Here is a 20,660-nt window from a genome sequence, read left to right on the forward strand (position 1 = left end):
CATGAATCAAATTATTGTGTTGTTGACATTGATGACATTTCTTAACAAATGAAAAAGAATCCTGCTGCATAGTTTGCCAATAATATCCCATACGGAGCAACCTTTGAACCAAGGATTTACCTCCAAAATGCCCCCCACAGGCACTTGAATGCGCCTCTTCAAGAGCAATAGGGATTTTCGATTTGTTAAGACAGCGAAGGAGAAGACCGTTATAACCCCTTTGGTAAAGAACATTAGAAAGAATGATATATGTAGCAGACAACTTGCGAACTCTAGCCCTGGTGTTCCTATTGGCGGAATCAGGAAAAGTACCATCGGTCAAGTACCATTCATCTGAGTCTATAAAGTCGCAACATGTCACCAAGCTGGAATCATCTACAATAGCTGGTGAAATAAGGTTGTGAATAACAAATTTAAGATCAACCACAGGGTCCTCTAAAGATACAAGAGAAGCCACACATGCCATTGCGTCTGCATGTCGATTATCTTTTCGAGGAACAGGTTCTATGGTGTAAGAATCAAATTTTTGTAACAAAGAGATAGCAAGGTCTTTATATTGTGATAATTTGTCTTGTTTTGCTTGATACAGTCCTGTTACTTGTCTTATAATCAGTTGAGAATCTCCAAAAATATGTATGTGTTTTATATTCAAAGCTAAGGCTGCCTTTATTCCTGCTATAAGAGCCTCATACTCAGCAATGTTATTGGTACATAGGAAATTGAGACGGTAAGATAAGGGAATGGACTTCTTTGTAGGAGAAATCAGAACAACACCTGCCCCCGATCCCGTACGACACTTAGAGCCATCAAAGTATAACTCCCAAGTTTCATCTTTCTCTGTACAAAGGATGAAATCGTCAGGAAAAGACTCAGGGTTAGGGAAGGAGAAAGGTGAAGGGGCCTCAACTAAGTGATCGGTCAACGCTTGCCCTTTAATTGCTCTTTATGAAACAAATTTAAGGTCAAATTCAGTTAACATCATAACCCACTTAGCTAGGCGTCCTGATAAATCAGTTTTAGAGAAAAGATGCTTCAACGGATCAAACTTTACCATGACGTGGACTTCTGAATTTAAGAGATAATGTCTCAATTTTTGAGTCGCAAGCACCAAGGCCAAGCATTGTCTTTCTATCGTAGAATATCAGGTCTCATAATCGAGTAAGGTACAACTTATATAATAAACCGGACACTCCTTACCATCTTTATCATGTTGTGCCAATAATGTTGCAAGAGCATGAGAGGAAGCCGCTGTATAAAGAAGGAAGGGTTTAGAAGGTTCGGTCGGTCGAAGGATAGGAGGATTAGCCAAATACACTTTTAAATCTTCAAATGCTTGCTGAAAATCTTCATTCCATTGAAAAGTGATATTCTTTTTGAGAAGTTGAGTGAAAGGAAAAGTACGATCCACAAGTTGAGATACAAACCTACGAAATGCCAAGTTGAGACACATTTCTAGGAGGTGGCATGTTGACAATAGCATCTATTTTATTAGTATCCACCTCAATCCCACGATGCGAAACTATGAATCCTAATAGTTTTCCACTATCCACACCAAAAACACATTTTTGGGGATTCAAGCGCATGTGATATTTACGAATCCTTTCAAAGATTTGACGAAGGATTTTAATATGATCTATACGAAGAATGGATTTGGCTAAAACATCATCAACATAGTCTTCTAAAATCTTATGCATGTAATCGTGAAAGATAAGGGTCATCGCTCGTTGATAAGTTGCGCCGACGTTTTTAAGTCCGAAAGGCATCATTATCCAACAAAACATACCCCAAGGAGTGGTGAAAGCGGTTTTGAATTGATCTTGAGGATTAATGAAAATTTGATTGTATCCTGAAAAACCATCCATGAAGGATAACAAGGCATGTCCTGCCGTAGAATCAACTATCATGTCAATGTTTGGAAGAGGGAAATCATCTTTTAAAGAAGCCTTATTTAAATCTCGGAAATCGGTACACATTCTTATTTTATTATCTGGTTTAGCCACAACGACAATATTTGAAATCCACGGGGAATAATCAATAGGGTGGATAAATCCAGCCTCCAATAACTTTTCAATCTCAGCGTTAACAAGCAGAGCCACCTTAGGATTTATTTTTCGAATCTTTTGTTTCACGGGCTTAGCATCAAGAACTAAGACAATATTATGAGTGACAATCTTAGGATCTATACTAGGCATGTCAGAATATGTCCAAGCAAAGATCTCAGGGAATTCACGCAATAAATCATCATATTGTTTTTGTTCCTCTTCGTCCAGACATTTTCCAATTTTAATAACTTTTTCTTCATTGCAAGGATCCATCTTAACATCAGTGGTGTCACTTATGAGAAGATTACTTTGTTGAGGAGTATCTTTTAACAGAGGGAATTCTTTCACAATCTCATCATTATCAATCTCTTTTCCAAAATAGGCTTCAGTGTTCAAACAATAAGGAAGTCCCCTATTGTGATGATAACGAGGAAGAGTATCATATGCTCCTAAAAATTCAGCTAAAGCATAATTGGTAGGAAAAACATCCAAAGCACAGGCACACGAAGGATCTTCATCAATATACTCAGGGTGTTGCATTGATAGAGATGTAGAAATAGTATTAACACTAATACATGGTCTTCTAGAAGCTTTAGTGCGCTTACAGGGATTATAGCCAAGTCCAAAGGCATAATTGTGAAGATTATTCTCTAGAGGAACTTTTATCCCTTGTTCATGAGCACCACAACCATTTCCATGATACCCATGCTTAGCAAAAATGCGAAAACCACGACCATAACATAAGACAAAGAATCAAACCCTTCAGAATTGGAAGTGCGGGGAGAAGATGTTTGAGAAGTGGCCACGAAGTTATTACTCATAGGTTCAGGTAGTGTTGATTGATTTTTAGCTTCTTCCTTCTTTTCAGCTTTAAGCTCTCTAGAAGGAACCTTATATTCACCCACAAAGGTAGAATTAAAATCAAGAGATCCCCAATCGTCATCTGCGAGAATCTTCTCAGGATCAAAGTCCTTCTTATGTGTAGTTTCAAATCGAGAAGAGTCTTCTTCAGGAGCTCCAGACTCATCCAAAGAATTTTGATCATCAAAGAGCGAGGATTCACCGATAGGTATCTTGTTTAAAGAGTCATCACTAGACGAGGACGGCTTAGAAGAACCCCCTTTGGAAGTAGATGTTTGTAAACAAGCTTGAAAATTAGTATCACCTATCAAGGTATATGTCTTATTGTTATAGATAAATTTAACTTGTCTATGCAATGTAGAGGGGACAGCTTGCATACTGTGAATCCAAGGTCTCCCTAATAGTAAGTTGTATGTTAGATTTCCCGACATAACATGGATAGGAGTAGGCAAAGTAACAGGCCCCACTGTGAGGGGTAAGGTGATAATACCTAATGAAGTTTTAGCCACATTGTCAAAGCCTCGAATAGGATGAGAGTCAGGCTCAATTAGGGATGTATCCACATTCATCTTATGCAAGAGGTTAATGCTACACACATTAAGACCAGAGCCATTATCTACTAGTGTTCGTCTTATAGCAGTGTCTTTCATGATAACCACAATCATCAAGGGATCATATTGATGTTGAATTTCACTAGTAGGCAACTCATCTTGGGTAAACACAATTTGAGCTTTAGGATTCATCACAAAGTTAACCAAAGATGCTATATTACTAGATGTATTCGGTGGAGGAACATTCAGATCTTTCAAGGCATCTTGTAACATTCCATGATGAGCGGAAGAAGTTTGAATCAAATCCCAAAGGGATATCTTAGCAGGGGTAACTTTAAGTTGTTCTATGAGATCATATTCCTTACTAAGAACTTGTGAAATACGTGGAGCTTGCGGAAGAATTGGTTGAGGATTCGGAAGAGAAACTGGAATAACAGGAGGAGGACTAGGCTGCCTATTATTTCTGGTATGATAAGTATGGGCAACCGCATGATAACTCTCTCTAGTTAATTGCTTGGATAAGGACTTATAAGTTTTCTTCCTTGCACAGTGATGATAGGTTTATTTGGAGTAATAAAGGAGTCATGATCATACCCTCCTTGGACAGTAAGGAGAGGTGATTTAGGAACTTGAAAGGTGGGAGAAGGACAAGCACCTTGGACTTCAAAGAGAGGCCTATTATGCTCATTCAAGTTTATCATGTTAACCAATTTAGAAGTTTTGTTCTTGTTTAGAGATTTCGATAAAGCCACAAAGTCATCAAGAGCATCATCCAACAAAGCATGATCATATCTATTAAAAGGTTTATCTTTTGATTCAAAAGGAGACATCTCCTCATAGAGGGGATTATTGAAAACAACCATGTTACTAGATTTAGTGGAAGAGTTGATAGGAATGTACCCTTGAGAGGAATCATTCAACTTATCTTTCTCATCACAACGAAATGGCATAGTAACAAGGTTTATGAGTTTTTGGTAAAATGAAGGTTTGGCCTCTTTAGGGTTCAAAAACTCATCTAAAGCTTCATCTAATTCATCTTGGCTATACTCATAATAATCATCATAAGCATGAACATTTTGTAAATAAAAGTCTGACATTTTGAAATAAAAGTTGCATAAAACTTTGACACACAATGCAAAGAAACAAAGAACACACTTTTTTTTTTTTTTTTTGAAAATGAAATGAAAACACACTAAATCTAGATCTAGATCTAACAAATGCAATGCAAGAGGAAGCAATGATAGATTTCACGTCGGGTTCACCAAAATGTGTGGGGGAAAAAGCGAGACTAGGTTAACAGGTCCTAATCCTACCTTTTGTCACACATTACGGAATACGAAAGAGCCTAGAGGTATCGCACAATTGGCTACTTCTTTTTGTGAAAGAGAGAGCCACGGGCTACCTATTAGGGTTTCTATTCCTTTGTTGTAATTGAAAGGTAAGATTATGCAAGTTCAATTCCTAACCCTAAAATGCAAGTATGAACTAATAACAAGATTGCAGAATTGAACTTAAACAATGGAAAGCTGTAAATACAAAGATAAGACAAGAATGCAAATGCGTACCCGGAGTCAAAATCTGAGTGGAAATGTTCGGGACGGGGGCGCGGGCGCCACTGTCCTGATTCTGCACCTGAAACTGCACCTGAAATTGTTGTTTTGCACTCTGGAAAACTATCTGAAATGCTGTCTGTCAGGAGGACCAGGGCGCCCAGTGCCTCTGTCCCAGGGACCAGGGTGCCCAACGCCCCTATCCTGGCAGGACCAGGGCGCCCCACGCCCCTGTCCTGGTCTTTGGCTCTGCAATTTGGTGTGGGGTGCTGTCTCGACCTGCTTTTCTCGGATCTGCAACCTGCGACGTCGTCCGAGTCCTGAAACCTACACTTGTATCTGAAAAAGGTGTTTGGGCGGCTATATAGGGTTTTACCTTAGTCAAACCCCCGCTTCGGTGATTTCCACCTCCACGAATAGCCAAGTTGTATTGTAAAAGTAATGTGTGTGCAAACCTTGTGTGTGTGCAAGATCTAAAATGCAAGTAAGCAAACTAGAGCAACCTAGAAAAGTAAACCCTAATTGCTTGTAAATGATAATGTAAATGCTCTAAATCAAGATGCAAAGTGATCTAAAGCATGAATAAATGAGATATTGAAGCTCATGCAAAGACATGAAAACAACATGAAATCATACCCAACCCCCAAGGGAGGGGTACAAGCCAATCTTCAGTCGGTGATCTCCTATTGTTCTTCCATGCCTTCAAAGCCCTAAGTGAATGAATGGATTTGATGAATGCTTGGAGAATGAATGTTGAGAGTGGTTGAAGTCTTCAAAGATCTATTCTTTCGCTGCATATCAGGTTCCTGAAAACAAAATTCGGATCCCTTCAAATGAAGAAAGAGAGCTCTTATGTATGAAACCCTAGGTCTTAATTCCAACTTTTGGCCAACCTAGAGATTGAATATCCCGCCAATTTCTTGGGGTTAAGCTTTATTTTATGATTGGATCGCGCTCCTAAAATTTCGGGAAAAATGTCCGGGACCGTGTGCACTCCGGGCGCCACGGTCCCGACAACTTTTTACCAAATTTTCAGGGCCGTCAGATATCATGATTTTAGAGAGAATCCCGAAGTTACAGGTGATTTCGAGATGTTTTGACCCCTGAAATTAAACCCCCAAGCTCGGAATAGAGCCTAATTAGGGTTTTTGATTAAGTGATGTCTTGGAGGAATAAAATGAAAGGGGCACGCTTTAATGAAAGGGCCCGACTTTATGATGTGGAAGATGATGAAATAGAACCTTTAGACCTAATTAATTTGATTAATTAAGTGCTAAAGGGGAAATGAAATGCAAAATGCAACTGCGCCAAGGCAGGTGCTAAACTAGGTGTTAAATTGTACTGCTTTAGCAAGTGCGTACAATTTATGACGTTACAGTTGTTAACCGATACTCAAAGCTTGGTTTAAAAAGAAAAGATTTTAGGAACCACTGATTCACCCCCCTCTCAGTGGTACATTGTGTTCAACAATTGGTATGAGGGCCTTAGGTTCCCAGTTGATCAAAGCTTTCTCTAGCTTGGGTATATTCCGGTCAAAGAACACAATGGCAAGAAATGAGTCTGCCTCCTCTAAAGCCCCCATGTTTGATGGAATTAAGTATGCCTTTTGGTGCAGAAGAATGGAAACATATATGTCCTCTCTAGGATTTGATGTTTGGATGTCTGTAAAGAATAGATATACTATCCCTAGTGTTCCTCTCATTGAACCAGATGCTGAGGAGTATGAGAACAATGCAAAGGCTAAAAATGCTATTCTCAGTGGGTTGTTAGATAATGAGTTTGTCAAGGTCATGCACTGCTCATCCACCAAGGAGACTTGGGATAAATTACAGAGATTATTTGAAGGAGTGCCAAAGTCAAAGAGGCCAAGTTGCAATCTCTAAGAGGTTAGCTTGAAGGCTTGAAGATGAAAGATGAAGAAAAGATTGTAGACTACCTTCACAGAGTAGATGAAACTGTGAACACCATCAAAGGACTTGGAGAGGAAATTGTTGATGAAATTATTGTCAAAAAGGTACTTAGATCACTCACGTCTAAGTATGATACTAAGGCCTCTGCTATAAAGGAAGCCAAGGATCTGAAAACCTTCACAATGGATGAGTTATTTTCCTCCTTAACTGCCTATGAAATGAGGACAACCGGTGAGACATCTTCAAGGAAAGAGGCAACTTTCAACTCCATCAAAAAGGGTAAGGAAGAGGTTGCTCATAAAGGATCCAGTGAAGACTCGGATGCAGAGGTAGAAAACTTTGTTAGGAAGCTCAAGAGAGGATCCAATAAATATAAAGGAAAGTTACCACTCAAATGCTTCAATTGTGGTAAAGTTGGACACTTTGCTGCAAAGTGTCCCTATAATGAAATCGGTGGAGGTGAACAAATATGTTTTGGCAGATCTTTCGGTTAAACAAAGAAAATAAAGTTTATCGAAAAGAAAGAGGAAGATATCGGAAGCAAAATAGCCTATATACCATTCAGAATGATGCCACAGATGAAGAGAGTGCATCAGTAGATGACTGCCATGAAGATGAAAGAGAAGTTAATCTATTTATGGCACTACATGAACCGGTTGTGGAAGATGAGGAATATGGAGACATTGAAGTTGAAGTGGATCTAGAAGGCAAGCTCATAAGTTCTCTTGAGGAGTTAATTAAGACAAGAAGAGAACTCAAGAAAGTCAAGCTTGTTGCACCAGAAGAACAAGTTCACCTAAAGCAATCTCTGGATGAGTCCAATCAAGTGATTTCTGACTTGAAACTCTATTTGGAAGAAGCCAAGAGGATATGTGAAGTTACATCCTCTGATTTGATGAAAAAGGAAAAAGGAGCATCAAGACCTGGAAGAAGAAATAGTGAAGCTCGGAAAGGAGCTTGAAAAGAGTAAAGATGAACTCAAAATGAGGAGCAAATATGAGGGTAGCATAGAAGCCTTGGACAAGATGTTGAGAAAACAAAAGCAATCTAAAGATATCGATGGCTTAGGATTTGAAGAAGGACAAAGTTCAAACATCAAAGATACATCAAGTAAGGGGATACAATTCACTTCTTCAAGTGAAGGTGAAGAGAAGAAAACATTCATAATAAGCAAGGATGCCGGTAAGAAGACTTATGCAGAAGCTGTTAAAAACCGCCCCATAAATTGATATACAGAATCAATGAATGAGAGGCCATACTCAATGTACCAGAATGCAAATCTTAGGAGCAAAGCAAGGGTTGATCATGAAGGGTTCACTAGAGTTAGCACCATGAAAGGAAGACCGCTAGTGAGACAGACGTTTGCAGGACCAAGACAACCAAACCGGTATGTTCCAAACTTTCATGGTTATTGTTACCAGTGTAAAAAATTTGGACATAGGTTAGCTAGCTATAGATTAATGAATAAGCCCATAGTGAGTTATGAAAATAGAAACTCTTTTGCTGCACTCTGGGAGACGAATATCATCTACTATCAATGTAATGGATCGGGTCATAGAAGTCAACCGATTTCCTACAATAATATTTCAAACTCATCATTTAATATGAATGTAAAGTGTTATAGTTGTCATGCATTTGGACATATTACAAAGCATTGTAAAAACAGGAAAATCAAGCAAAAAAGGACAACTCTTGAATAGGAACCGGTAGCCAAACTGGAGCAAAAAATTGCAGTTGACAAGAAGAAGGAAACTCAATCGGTTTGGGTTGAGAAAGAAAAGGAAAAAGCAAAATCATGTCTGATAGTGCAGATTGCCCTACATGAAGAAAGAAGAAACTGTGGGTTGTAGACAGTGGTTGTTCCAACCACATGACCAATGATAGAAAGAAATTTATCAAGCTTGAAGATTGGAATGGCGACTCATTGAGGTTTGGAGACAACTCATCTATCAAGATAAAGGGAAAAGGTACTCTAAATATTGATGGCAAACTGAAAGCACATGATGTATATTATGTGGAAGTCCTGAAGCGCAATTTTCTAAGTGTGAGTCAGATGTGTGACAAAGGTTATAAATTCACCTTTGATTCTACCAGTTGCTAGATAAAGAAGGATAGTACCGGTTAGGTTGTAGCGGAAGGCAAGAGGACAAATGGAAATTTATATGATCTGAAAGAATGTTTTGAATCCCATTGCATGTTGGGACAAGTGGATGAAATTTGGTTGTGGCACAGATGATTAGGCCACATAAATTTTGATAATCTAGTTGTAGTAAGGAAAAAGGGTTGTGTGAGAAATATACCACCCATCACCATTACTGGTAAGCACTTTTGAGTACTTGAGACACAAGTTGGGAGTTGTGTCACCTGCCTCATACACTTAAGTTTGTAAGGAGATATATGGTTCAGGGGGAGTTCATAGCGGTATCTATATCTCTTGAACCACATGTTGATCACATGGAGAGTTTAGGATTGTATGTCTCAGTACCGGTTGTAATCACAAAGAGGAGATTTGACTAAGGGGGAGTACCCACAGTCTAACCAATTAAGTATGATTCAAAGGTGGAGAATAAATCGAACAATAAAATACCCTGACCCTTTGTCATTGTGTCAAAGGGGGAGATATCTATCGGTGTGGAGACTTGCAGGTGTGTTGACATCAATGCCAAAGGGGGAGATTGTTGGCATTAGGTTGTCATTGATGTCAACCGGTATGGAATGGTCATCGGTGAGTAAGTAGTGGTGACTGATATGAAGGATGGAGTGTGTAAGTACACATAAAAGGTATGTTATCGATACACATGAAGTGCAACATCTACCCGTAAGCAGGACCACCGGTAAGCAAGCAAAGAAGAACATAGTGATGTGATCACCGGTATACAAAGAGAAGTATAATACAACCGCTGAATGGACCAATATGTTTGGTGGCAGATCAACTTGATCCACCGATAAAGAAGAGTTTAGCAGGTATGAAGGTCCACCGGTGAGGTTAGGTCATATCGGTAAGGTGAGTTGAACCAGTAGTGAGTCTTGGTTGGTGAAGGAGGTCAAACCAACATAACAGTTTAAAGATCATGCAAAACCGATTTTGCAGTTTGAGCATGGGTGGAGGTCAACAAGAATGAAAGGTGAATACCAGGTGGCAAGCACACAGAGGTTGGTGATGTGTTCATCGACGTGGTACTTGACGAGTAGGTCGACATTAATGGAGATCCCGCAAATCATGGGACGATGGCAGGATGTTGTGGCTTGAGAGAGACAAAGTGGCAATATGATTGAACTAGTCTTATAGGATGATCTAATCCTTGTGCTCGTTGGTTGAAGGAAACATTTGAGCCATTAATTGTGTTTGATAGAGGAATGCCAAAAAGCATGTTGTAGACATCTAAAAATAGAAAACGCACATTGGAAGGCGAGGAGATGGCAGTGTTGATTGACGTGATGCAGATCATCATTCCAGAAAAGCAGATTTGATCATATTTGATGTGGATTGAGTTGGTGGAAGAAAACCCTAGCACACCACCATTTGAATGTTGCCTTTGGCGAGAACATTCAGATATAAATATGTAAACTCGAAATGGAAGAGGATGGACATTGGATGTGAGTTGAGAGTAAGAAGAGAGCTTGAGCAAGAAGAGAGACTATCGGCCTTAAAGTTCTTTCACAAAGAGTTAGAGTGTGGAGTTAGTAGGCTGAACCAGTGAGAGGTTCTAACCGACAGAGATAGAGTAACTGGTGAACTGTTATAGTCTTAACAGTCAAGTGTATCGATGGAGACTGAATGATTAGTAAGGCATCCAAGTGTGGTACTATGAGGATCTGAGAAAGAGAAGAAATGAAGAAAGTAAACAAAAAGTAATCAGAGAGAGCAATTTGATAACCGACAGTAGAAGGACCGATGAAATAGAGGAAAGTGATAACCGACAGACATCGGTTGATTAGGTGTTGTAGAACTCATTTGCAACTAGGTGCTATCATTGCATTAAAATTGTATTTCATTGTATTACACTGAGTTGGTGCTTGGTGCAGGGGTTGGTGTTCCTTAGGTTGGTGACCTAAATCATTGTAACATGTTGTTTCATTGTGAGGCTGGATTGGAGTAGTAGACTCCAACAACTTTTCTCACAAAGGTTTTTCCCATATAGGGTTTTTCTCGTACATCTGGTGTTGTGGGTTATGAATTTGTGTGTTTGCCTCTTTTGATATCCTCTCATTTCTTACTAGTTTGATTGCTTAGTGTTTAGGTTGTTAACTGGTACTCAAAGCTTGGTTTAAAAAGAAAAGATTTTAGGAACCACTGATTCACCCCCCCTCTCAGTGGTACATTGTGTTGAACATAGAGATATGGTTGAAGGTGGCAAGGTGAAGTTGGTTAAGGTAGAGACTTTGATGAATGTTATAGATTATTTAACTAAGGTTGTGAGCACATAGAAGTTCAGATGGTGTTTGGAGTCTATGGGCCTCATGGCCCCTAGCAATTAATTTATTGTGTTGATACTCCCTTTTCACTTGCAAGGTGTTCGACAAGTAGGAGAATGTTGGGAAAATGGTGCATCAACCTTGAATTACACGAGGTTACTATTTATAGTAAGTTTTTGTTTGAGCATTAAATGGTTCAAAATTATCCCCAAAGCTTTGGATTGGCTAGATAAGCATGCAAGTAAATTTTCATCGCAAGATCACAGCTAGTTTTGAAGACATTAAAGTTTCTGTTTTTGAAGGGTGCAATGAAAGTTTCAAATTTAATTTTGAGGACTTTATATCCTTTAAAAAATCCTAAAAATTGGGTGTAACTAGTGTAGCGGGTTACGAGGTGATAGATAACTTCACAAGCTTTTCGACACATCAAACGGTTCATCAATCGGACACTCGGTTCACAAGTTATGGCGTTTGAAAGTTTGGACTCCTGTAATAGGAAATATAAAATTGCATCGGACACATAAATGAGCTATAAAAGGGAGGAACATGCAGTGGTGTGTATTTTGACATGTCATAGGGTATCTAGAATGGAGATAAGGTTGGCTCTACTTTATTGGGTGGTTTTAGCCCATGGTTCTGTAATATGGTTTGATGGTTTCTTTTACTGTATCTCTTATATATGATGTGTGTTAGATATAGGTTGTGTGTAAGAGTCTTATGGCTATTGAGTTACCTCCGAGTCTCTGATTAGTGGTACTCTTGTGAAGAGCTTTCTCTACAAGTATATTGTAATTTGTTATTGATTGTTGAATAATATATTGAGCTGCTTTTGGAGTGTGGGGTTTTTCTCCTGAAAGGGTTTTCCCCACGTCAATAATTGTGTTGTTGTGTTGGTATGTGTGATATTATTTTTATTTCTATTAAGTTTTTGTAACTGTTGTAATGATCTGTAAAAGTTTTGCATTACCCTCCTCTTAAGGTTATTGTAGGAAGTTGTTCTGTTACTTAACTTCATTACAATAAAAAAGGATCCAAGCTTTTGTCAAAGACAAAAAAAACACAAATGATAAAAAAAAAACATCCACAACATATGACAATACATCCAACCATCTATACCTCATAGGTATAATCAAAATAAATGAACTCATGCCAATAATATGTGCAACCCATAAACCACAATCAAGCTCCTTATATCAAACATATGAATGAAGAACACACACATACAAGAACTTCTCTAAATTGGTAGTATCAAATCTTTTAGATGAAAAACCACCATGTAGACTAATATTAGGGAATGATAATTATCCCTCAGAATAACCAAGTCATTAAGAGTCACTCCAAGAAAAATATCCTCTCAAATCCATAGAAAGTGAAGGCTATTTAGTCTTCCTATTGAAACCAATCAATCTATGCTAAACTCTAAATATCACTTTTCATTATAATGAAGCTCTAAGAAAATGACTCACACATTGAATACCAAAAGAACCTACAAGACCATTGCCAAAGTTCCAACTAAAAAATCAATAACTCAAACATAACATTCGTATCTAACATCTCCTCCTAGGAGATCACATGCAACAATGCATACATTATGGTCTCAAGAGAACCCGTATCATGTCAAACCTTTAAGCTAGCATTAATATTAAATCATGGCATAATATTGACACATTCTAAACTAGGAATCAATATCTAAATCACATGAATATATGTAGAAGTTGATGATCAAGCATAGGACCCAAGCATCATCTACAAGAAAACCACCTATCACACAAAGGAGATCAAGCAAAGATTATATGCTCTATGACAACTAGAGAATTCTATATTATTGCACAAAACAATATTGGAGATATAATTACATTGAATGAATGAATACTTATAAAGGATGAATGAAACTATAGGTGCAAACCATAATGATAAAATTATGAGAACTAAAGAAATTCAAAGCAAAGAAGGAGCTAAATTAAAAACTCAAGTATAACTATATAGCTAATGCTAGAAAAGCAAACTCTAGATAATAAAAAGCACCTAAGTTTAGCTTAAGTGAAAAATAAATTTAAGGACCTAATTAATAAATAATTAGATAATTGTCCCAATTACCCCAATAAGATAATCATCTCATAACAATGAACTTGGAAATGTGAAATAATTATTTTGCAACACGAATATCTAAGAGCTCTTCTAGGGCATTAACAAACATTGGAAAATATCATTCATCATCAATGATGAATCCACATGACTATCAAAGCTCCCAATAAAATTTTATACTAATCTACACATGGCATCATGATAAATATATCCTAAATTAAGATCATGTAGGTCCACACAGACACAACTAAAATTCCATTAATATGAAGTAGAACTAGGATCTCCAAGCCAAGAAGATATAATCACCATGAAAACATCAGAAATCAATCCTACACCACCAATCCATCATTTTCACAAGCTCAATCATATATTTGTGTATCCAAGCTATCCATGATATCATGATAAACCACATGCTACAAGTCCCAAACTTTGACAATCCTGACACTCTAATCATCCATCGTCTCATCAAAATGCACCATACCAATGCATAAATGACCACAAGAAAGGTCAACTAACAAATTTTGCTTCAAAACTAAACCAAACTCATGGATATAGACAATCCACATCTATGTCATCCCATTGAAACCATATTGGTGATCATCTCATACATTTGCATAACACGTACAAATAACAAACATTGAAACATGCAAACTCATTATCACATAACTAACCTTCAACATAATATGTAAAAAATAATAATCCCATAGACATCAAGAATCAAACACTAAATCAACAACATATATGATTTTCTAAACACTTCCACAAAGAAGTAATCAAATTCAAGAACCGAACAAGCATCTATTATAAAAAAAAAACCTTCTAGAACACTAAACCAAAACACCATCAAATAACCACAAATTTGATCACATCATATCAATGTATAAGTGTACCTATATAACCATGACACCATAATCATCATCAATGTTGTACCTACAGTTAACTCTCACCAACACAAGAATCCTAGTCTCCAAACATGTTAACTCATGTCCTCAAACTAGAAGATAAAATGTTTACTTGTCACTATGAAAGCCCAACTCTAAAAAAACACTTGCAATCCTTTATTAGGAATCACTAAAAGTTATAATCAATTATACCATCATAAATATCACATAAAAACATTTACTCCCTCAATCTTTCACCTCTTGACTCGTTCGAATGCTCCCATAATAACACCCTAAATATTAGGCTGCTATGGAAGGCCAAACAAGTACACACCTCTTTCTGCACCACAAACTAAAAATATACATAATCCACCATGTAATACACTACACATTCTCTCGAACACCTATTCAAAATTATAAATCTAATTCCATATGTAAAATTATGTTCAAAATTGTGTAACAAAGAAAATCTAACTTCTAGGCTCCAAAAACTAAATAAAAATCAAGGAACCAAGGTTATACCACCATATAGTACACCACTAGAGCTCTTTGTTGATTATAAGAAGTAAATATCTAACATCCTCATGTGAAAGTTATGCCCATTTGAAAAGAATGCCCAATTTCACTATAAGGGCAACTCTCAAGTGAAACCCATTAAATGTTAAAATGGATTTAATTTAAAAACTCTAATATTTTCAAATGGTTTTAAAAAGTGGTGATTTCAAATATTAAAAGGGGTGGTGGTTTTTTAAAAAGCTTTAATTTATTTTTAAAAAACTTAAAAGTTATAAATTCAAAGGTGGGTGGTTTATAATCTTAAAGTTTTAATTTAAATTAAATTTAAATGTTTTAAAAACCCTCCAGTGGTTATATATTGTATGACAGGCAACATGGATGAGTATGGTTACATAGGTTGACATGACCTACAACAACGTACAATTGTCACCGCAAGCCGGTTTGGTTAGTATTTTCAATGGAATAAATTCCACTCTGAAATTTTAGCTATTACTAAGTCTTGCTAGTTGATGGCGAATGCACAAATGCATTAGATTTTTATAGGGTAATGATTTAATTTTTCAAATTTATTTTATCGTGTCTACAGATCTAGCCCTATAGCTAAAGGGAAAGGTTAATTTTCTTTTAATTTTTTTCAACACTTGGTCAAAATAGGAATTTTTTTATATCAATCTTCATTTTTCAGATGATTTGGTACTAGTGGTGAGATTCATGTTGTCTCAAGAGGTCATCCTTAAAACTTCCCCTACAAAACCCTCATATGAAAGCCCATTATAGGAAACCCTTTGAACCAAAATTTTCAAACTCTATATGTATAATAAACTCAATAAATCAACAAACCTCAAAGCCTAAATTTACAAAACAACACCTGCACAATGTGTGTATACTTTGCAATGCCTCATATCTAACTTGCATAGCCTTGGATTCAACTTTACGCCATATCTACTCAAACAATGGTTATACCTAAACCTATGAGATCACAACTCCCATGACCATGATAAGGCTCTAATACCACTTGTAAGGAAATCTTTCATTCAAACTCTAGTTCATTTAATCTATTTCATACACAACCCCATGAGAGAAAACATGCATATAATCTTACAAAATAACCAAATGTGTAGTTCCAATAGAGAAGCCACAAGATAACACAAGATATATCTTGTGAAAAACCTCAAGAGAGAAAAAACCAACCTCCAAAAGCATTCATACTCCATCTATTATTCAATAATGAACACTTTTGAAACATCAAGCCTCTCCAATGAATCCTCCATGTGTTTAAGCATGCATCCAAATATCCCATGCCATGCTTCACATATGAACTCCTTAGAAAGATTTAATAATATGACAACCCACTTACACAATCAACTTTAACCACTAAACATGTTCTTGCTTTTATAGACTCAAGGCCACACAAATACAACCAAGTGGTAAGATAAAACCATGTACCACAAATCATTAAACCCTCATTTAATATTGAGTACTAAGGTTTCACATTATTAAATATCTTTCCCCAAATATTAAATTAATTATTCTATGTCTCCCACACACATAAAATAATTAACCCAATGTTCCAATACAACTTTACCACTTAGTGGCACCCAAATAATTACCTAGTGTGGCTAACCACATCTCCTAAATCTACCACAACTAAATAATTATTTAGTTACAACATTATTATACAATATGTTATGCAAAGTGTAGATTACCTTATCCCAAGACTTATACCACTTGAATTTTTACTTTATTCTCTATCCATCGCTTTTGCTTGCCCATTAGTTTTTGTACTCTTGCCCATGACTTAGCCTCTTCCAATATATTCTAAAGCTCATATTTTCACTCTTTCATTTTGTTGAACGCTTCTTATAATTCTTTCAATCATGTTTCTCTTACTGTCTCATCCTCTACATTGGTATTTATTACAAAGTGGATGGTTTTCTTGAAATTATGCCACTCAACTTTCTGCATGTTGTTGTATTCTTATAGTCTTTGTTTGGCATTAATCATCTCTCTCTCTCTCTCTCTCTCTCTCTCTCTCTCTCTCTCTCTCTCTCTCTCTCTCTCTCTCCCACACACACACACACACACAATATTTCAAGTTCATTAACTCTTGTGCATAGATATTTGGTGACCAAATGAGAGGGAGTTTTATGGGGGTATAAATCTACCTACCACCCTGAATCCCTCTTGACAACCTTAATCCTTAGTGTGATCTGATTTCTTGATTCTTGCCATGGATTTTTTAATATTACTCAATTATGGTATTATCATTGAATTTCAATTATGAGCTTGTTTTATCTTTTTTGCTATTAAATTTTATTTATTCCTATCCATTCCCAATGCTCTTTTCCAAGCTTCCCAATATCTTAGAATATTCCCCAAAACTGTTTTGGTTGGCATATATTAGTTTTTCCACAACTTTTAAAATTAGTACACCAATTTGTAATACTAATGTGTTGTTATATAACAATTTCTCCATATGTGAATATACATGTGTTTTTGCTCCACTGCTCTCCTATATTTTCATATTTCCTCCTATGGAAGGATTCATAAACAAACACGTGTGACCATTTTGTTTGTTATACAAAATTTAGAATCAAAGATAATTTTGAGTGGCCTATAATTTTAAATCGTAATACTTGCTATTCTCTTAGCTATGATTGTATCAATTATCTCATATATGGTCTATATTCTTCTATCTCCATTACAAAAAAAATCCCAAATACCCTTTAAGTTTTATGACTATCAAAATTTTAGATAGAAGATTTAATAATAGTTTGGTAGGTTTATGGTTTTCAATGAAGCTTACACTTTCAATAGCTCATGCACTCATAAGTGTAATAAAATAAATTATATATAGAGTATTGTACTTGCTTGGTGTCCCTACTATTTTTAGTTGTTCGACCTTTTATATATCTTCATACTTGCATGTTTGTTGTTGAAGTGTTTTCTTTTTCTTGGAACTCTTGTCCCAAATTCCTTTGTTTTCTCCCACTATACACTACCTCAAGATTGCCCCAAGCTTTCAGTTGTCTACATTCGTACACTACTAAAGTGATCCTTAGGATCTACAAAAAATCCTCAACTATTAGCCTTGAATCTAATTTGCCTTGTTGTGTTGTTGTAATAATAACTATTATATATAATGGCCCAATACCTTGCTATTTAATTAAAGAAAATGTTACAAGTGAAAATATAAATCTCAACCAAACAAAACACAAAGCTCTATAGGATGAAGCCAACAAGACGAGAAGAGTTAAGTCACCATATATAAGAAAGATAATAACATAAAAAGGGATACCAATTGAATGTAGATAAAATAAAATGAAATGAATGAGAATTAGGGGTATGTTTTTTCTATAACAAATAATAGATACCTCTTATCCTTGCCCATGTGATTACCTTAAGTGTCAAGCAAAAGTTTATTTAGTGGAGGGTAAAAGTACAAAGCTGTGTCACAGTTTTATAAAGGAAATGGTCAATGCTGATTCAACTTTTAAAATTGAATCAATAGAAAGTGAAATATATGTTTTGAATTTTGAAATGATGTAAACTAATAAAATGTATATTCCTTGTTTTTTTTTGTTTAGCCAAAGGTATCCTCGCGACCCAGCCCAACACCCAACTTGCCATACCTTACAATAAAATGTATATTCTTTTGTGTATTTAATGTTTGTAATTTTTTATAAATTTTTTTTAAAAATATTTGAATATAGTGTTGTATAAAGTAAACACTATAATTTAGTTGTTGATAAAATGTTGAAATTGAAGTTACACAAACCACCACACTTTATTTAATAAATTTTACCTTTTTTCTTCAATTTTTTTGTATATTGATAACTTGAAACTATAGTGCATGGATATATTTTTTACTATTTTATATAAATATATATTTTTCAATAAATTTGAAAAGTTGAGTATACTGAAATATAAGTCTTTCCATTTGCCGCCACCTTTATTTTTCATTATTTATCCAAATTAGAAAATAATTATATCATCCTAGCATAGATTCTTTTCTCTAGTGCATCATATTTTTTTCAAAAAATTTAAATAATTTCTAGTATTTTTTCTTGTGGAGATAATCAATCTTATATTTAAGCGCTGATGACCTTTCAATAAAAATAAAATGTAAAATATAAAAAATAATTAAAATATTAAAAGAGATATTTTTGGAATATTTGCTTGTAGATCTATAAAAGGGTATTTTTACATTTCAAAAAAAAAATATTTATAAGAATAGGAGTTGTTGAAACATCAAATTTTTTAATTTTTTTTTTTTGGTAATTAGATCCAAAGTGATATAAAATATACATTTAGTAGACACTTCCAATTGGAAAAATTGTGGTCCATATATAAATTATCTATAATGAATCTATATAGACCATATGTTTGACTAAAATTATTTTTTAGTTAGAAAAACTTAAATTCACTTTTGTTGATAAGCTGGCCTGAAACGTGACAGAGTATTGTACTAGTTCTGGCCTGAAACGTGATAGAGTATTGTACTTTTACCCTAGAACTAGTAAGTAAATACATAAATGTCCCATTTTCACATCATGTTATTCCGTAGATAGAAAATACTTCTCTTAGACACCTCTAAACTTTTCCTCTTCCAATTGGATATAAATATATATGTTGAAAAACATCACCTTCTTGATGAAACTTTATAAGGACTAAATCTCGATTCAAAGAGGTGATTTTTATTGTTCAATGACAATGCTTGTTTTTAGATAGTAAGGTGAACATATTTGGTTAAAAACTTTTCTTTGTAAATCTCCCACGATCTAAATATTAAAAATAATAATTTGACTAATATCTAAAAAAATGTGAACAATAATTCAAGTAATCCTTTAAAAATATTTTTACATTAATTTAATCAACATTTAAAAATATTTGCATAATAATTTAACTATTTTAAAACTATAATTCTACAATAATTCTATTAAATAGTTTTTTTTTATCGGTGAAAATATGTAATTTTATTAATTAAAAAGTATGTAAATAACAAACAAAATCAAGGACTTGCCTTGTAATTCTGCTACCATTGCCATCCACTGTCCAACCCTACTAGAGTATGAAAGAAAGATTACAAACAATATATAACAAACCATCATAATCGAGTATCAAAACTGGTCGTTAAGGCTGACCCCCAACTAACACCGCAACTACAATTATATCAAAACAATACCCCCCACCACTGCAAACATCTACAACTATCTAACCTAAACCTTTTTCTTTTTGCTAGGTCTATTTTCCAAGTAATCTCGTGGGTTGAACTGCATACCTCTGTTTTTTTTCTGCCTTTCGGCCTCCTTGGCCATCCTCAGCTCCACTTCTCACTCACGAACATAGTCTTTCAACATTTCCCAACCGACTCAAGCTTCCTCCTTGCAAGCCTCCTCGTCTGAGCCATCGTTCCACATAATGAACAGGCGGAATTCAATGTCACCACCTTCTGAAAGGATCCCCTCCCCAAACCGACAATGTATACCCTTACTCACCTCCACTCTCACCAGAATGGACATGAGTCCACAGGTAAACTGCTTTGAAACATAGGCTTTGACGACCCACATCAACTCTTCTTTCGAACCCAACTCCGCCATGTATTCCTCACCAAACAAAACATCTACAATTTGCATAAACATTGGGTCATTAAATTTAAACACTCCACCCAGACGCTTTTCAATGACCTTCCCAAAGAAGGCGAGTTGCTTCTTTGTGGAATGCATAGAGAAATTCGCCAAACACAATTTCATTGGAAAAGGCGACAAAAATGGCAAGAAATCTTGCCTTAAAACCACAACCGTCTCCCCCATCATATCATCCTTAAATGCTCATGCATGAGATTGTA

Source organism: Cryptomeria japonica, chromosome 3, assembly GCF_030272615.1.
Source record: "Cryptomeria japonica chromosome 3, Sugi_1.0, whole genome shotgun sequence".
Taxonomy (NCBI): domain Eukaryota; kingdom Viridiplantae; phylum Streptophyta; class Pinopsida; order Cupressales; family Cupressaceae; genus Cryptomeria; species Cryptomeria japonica.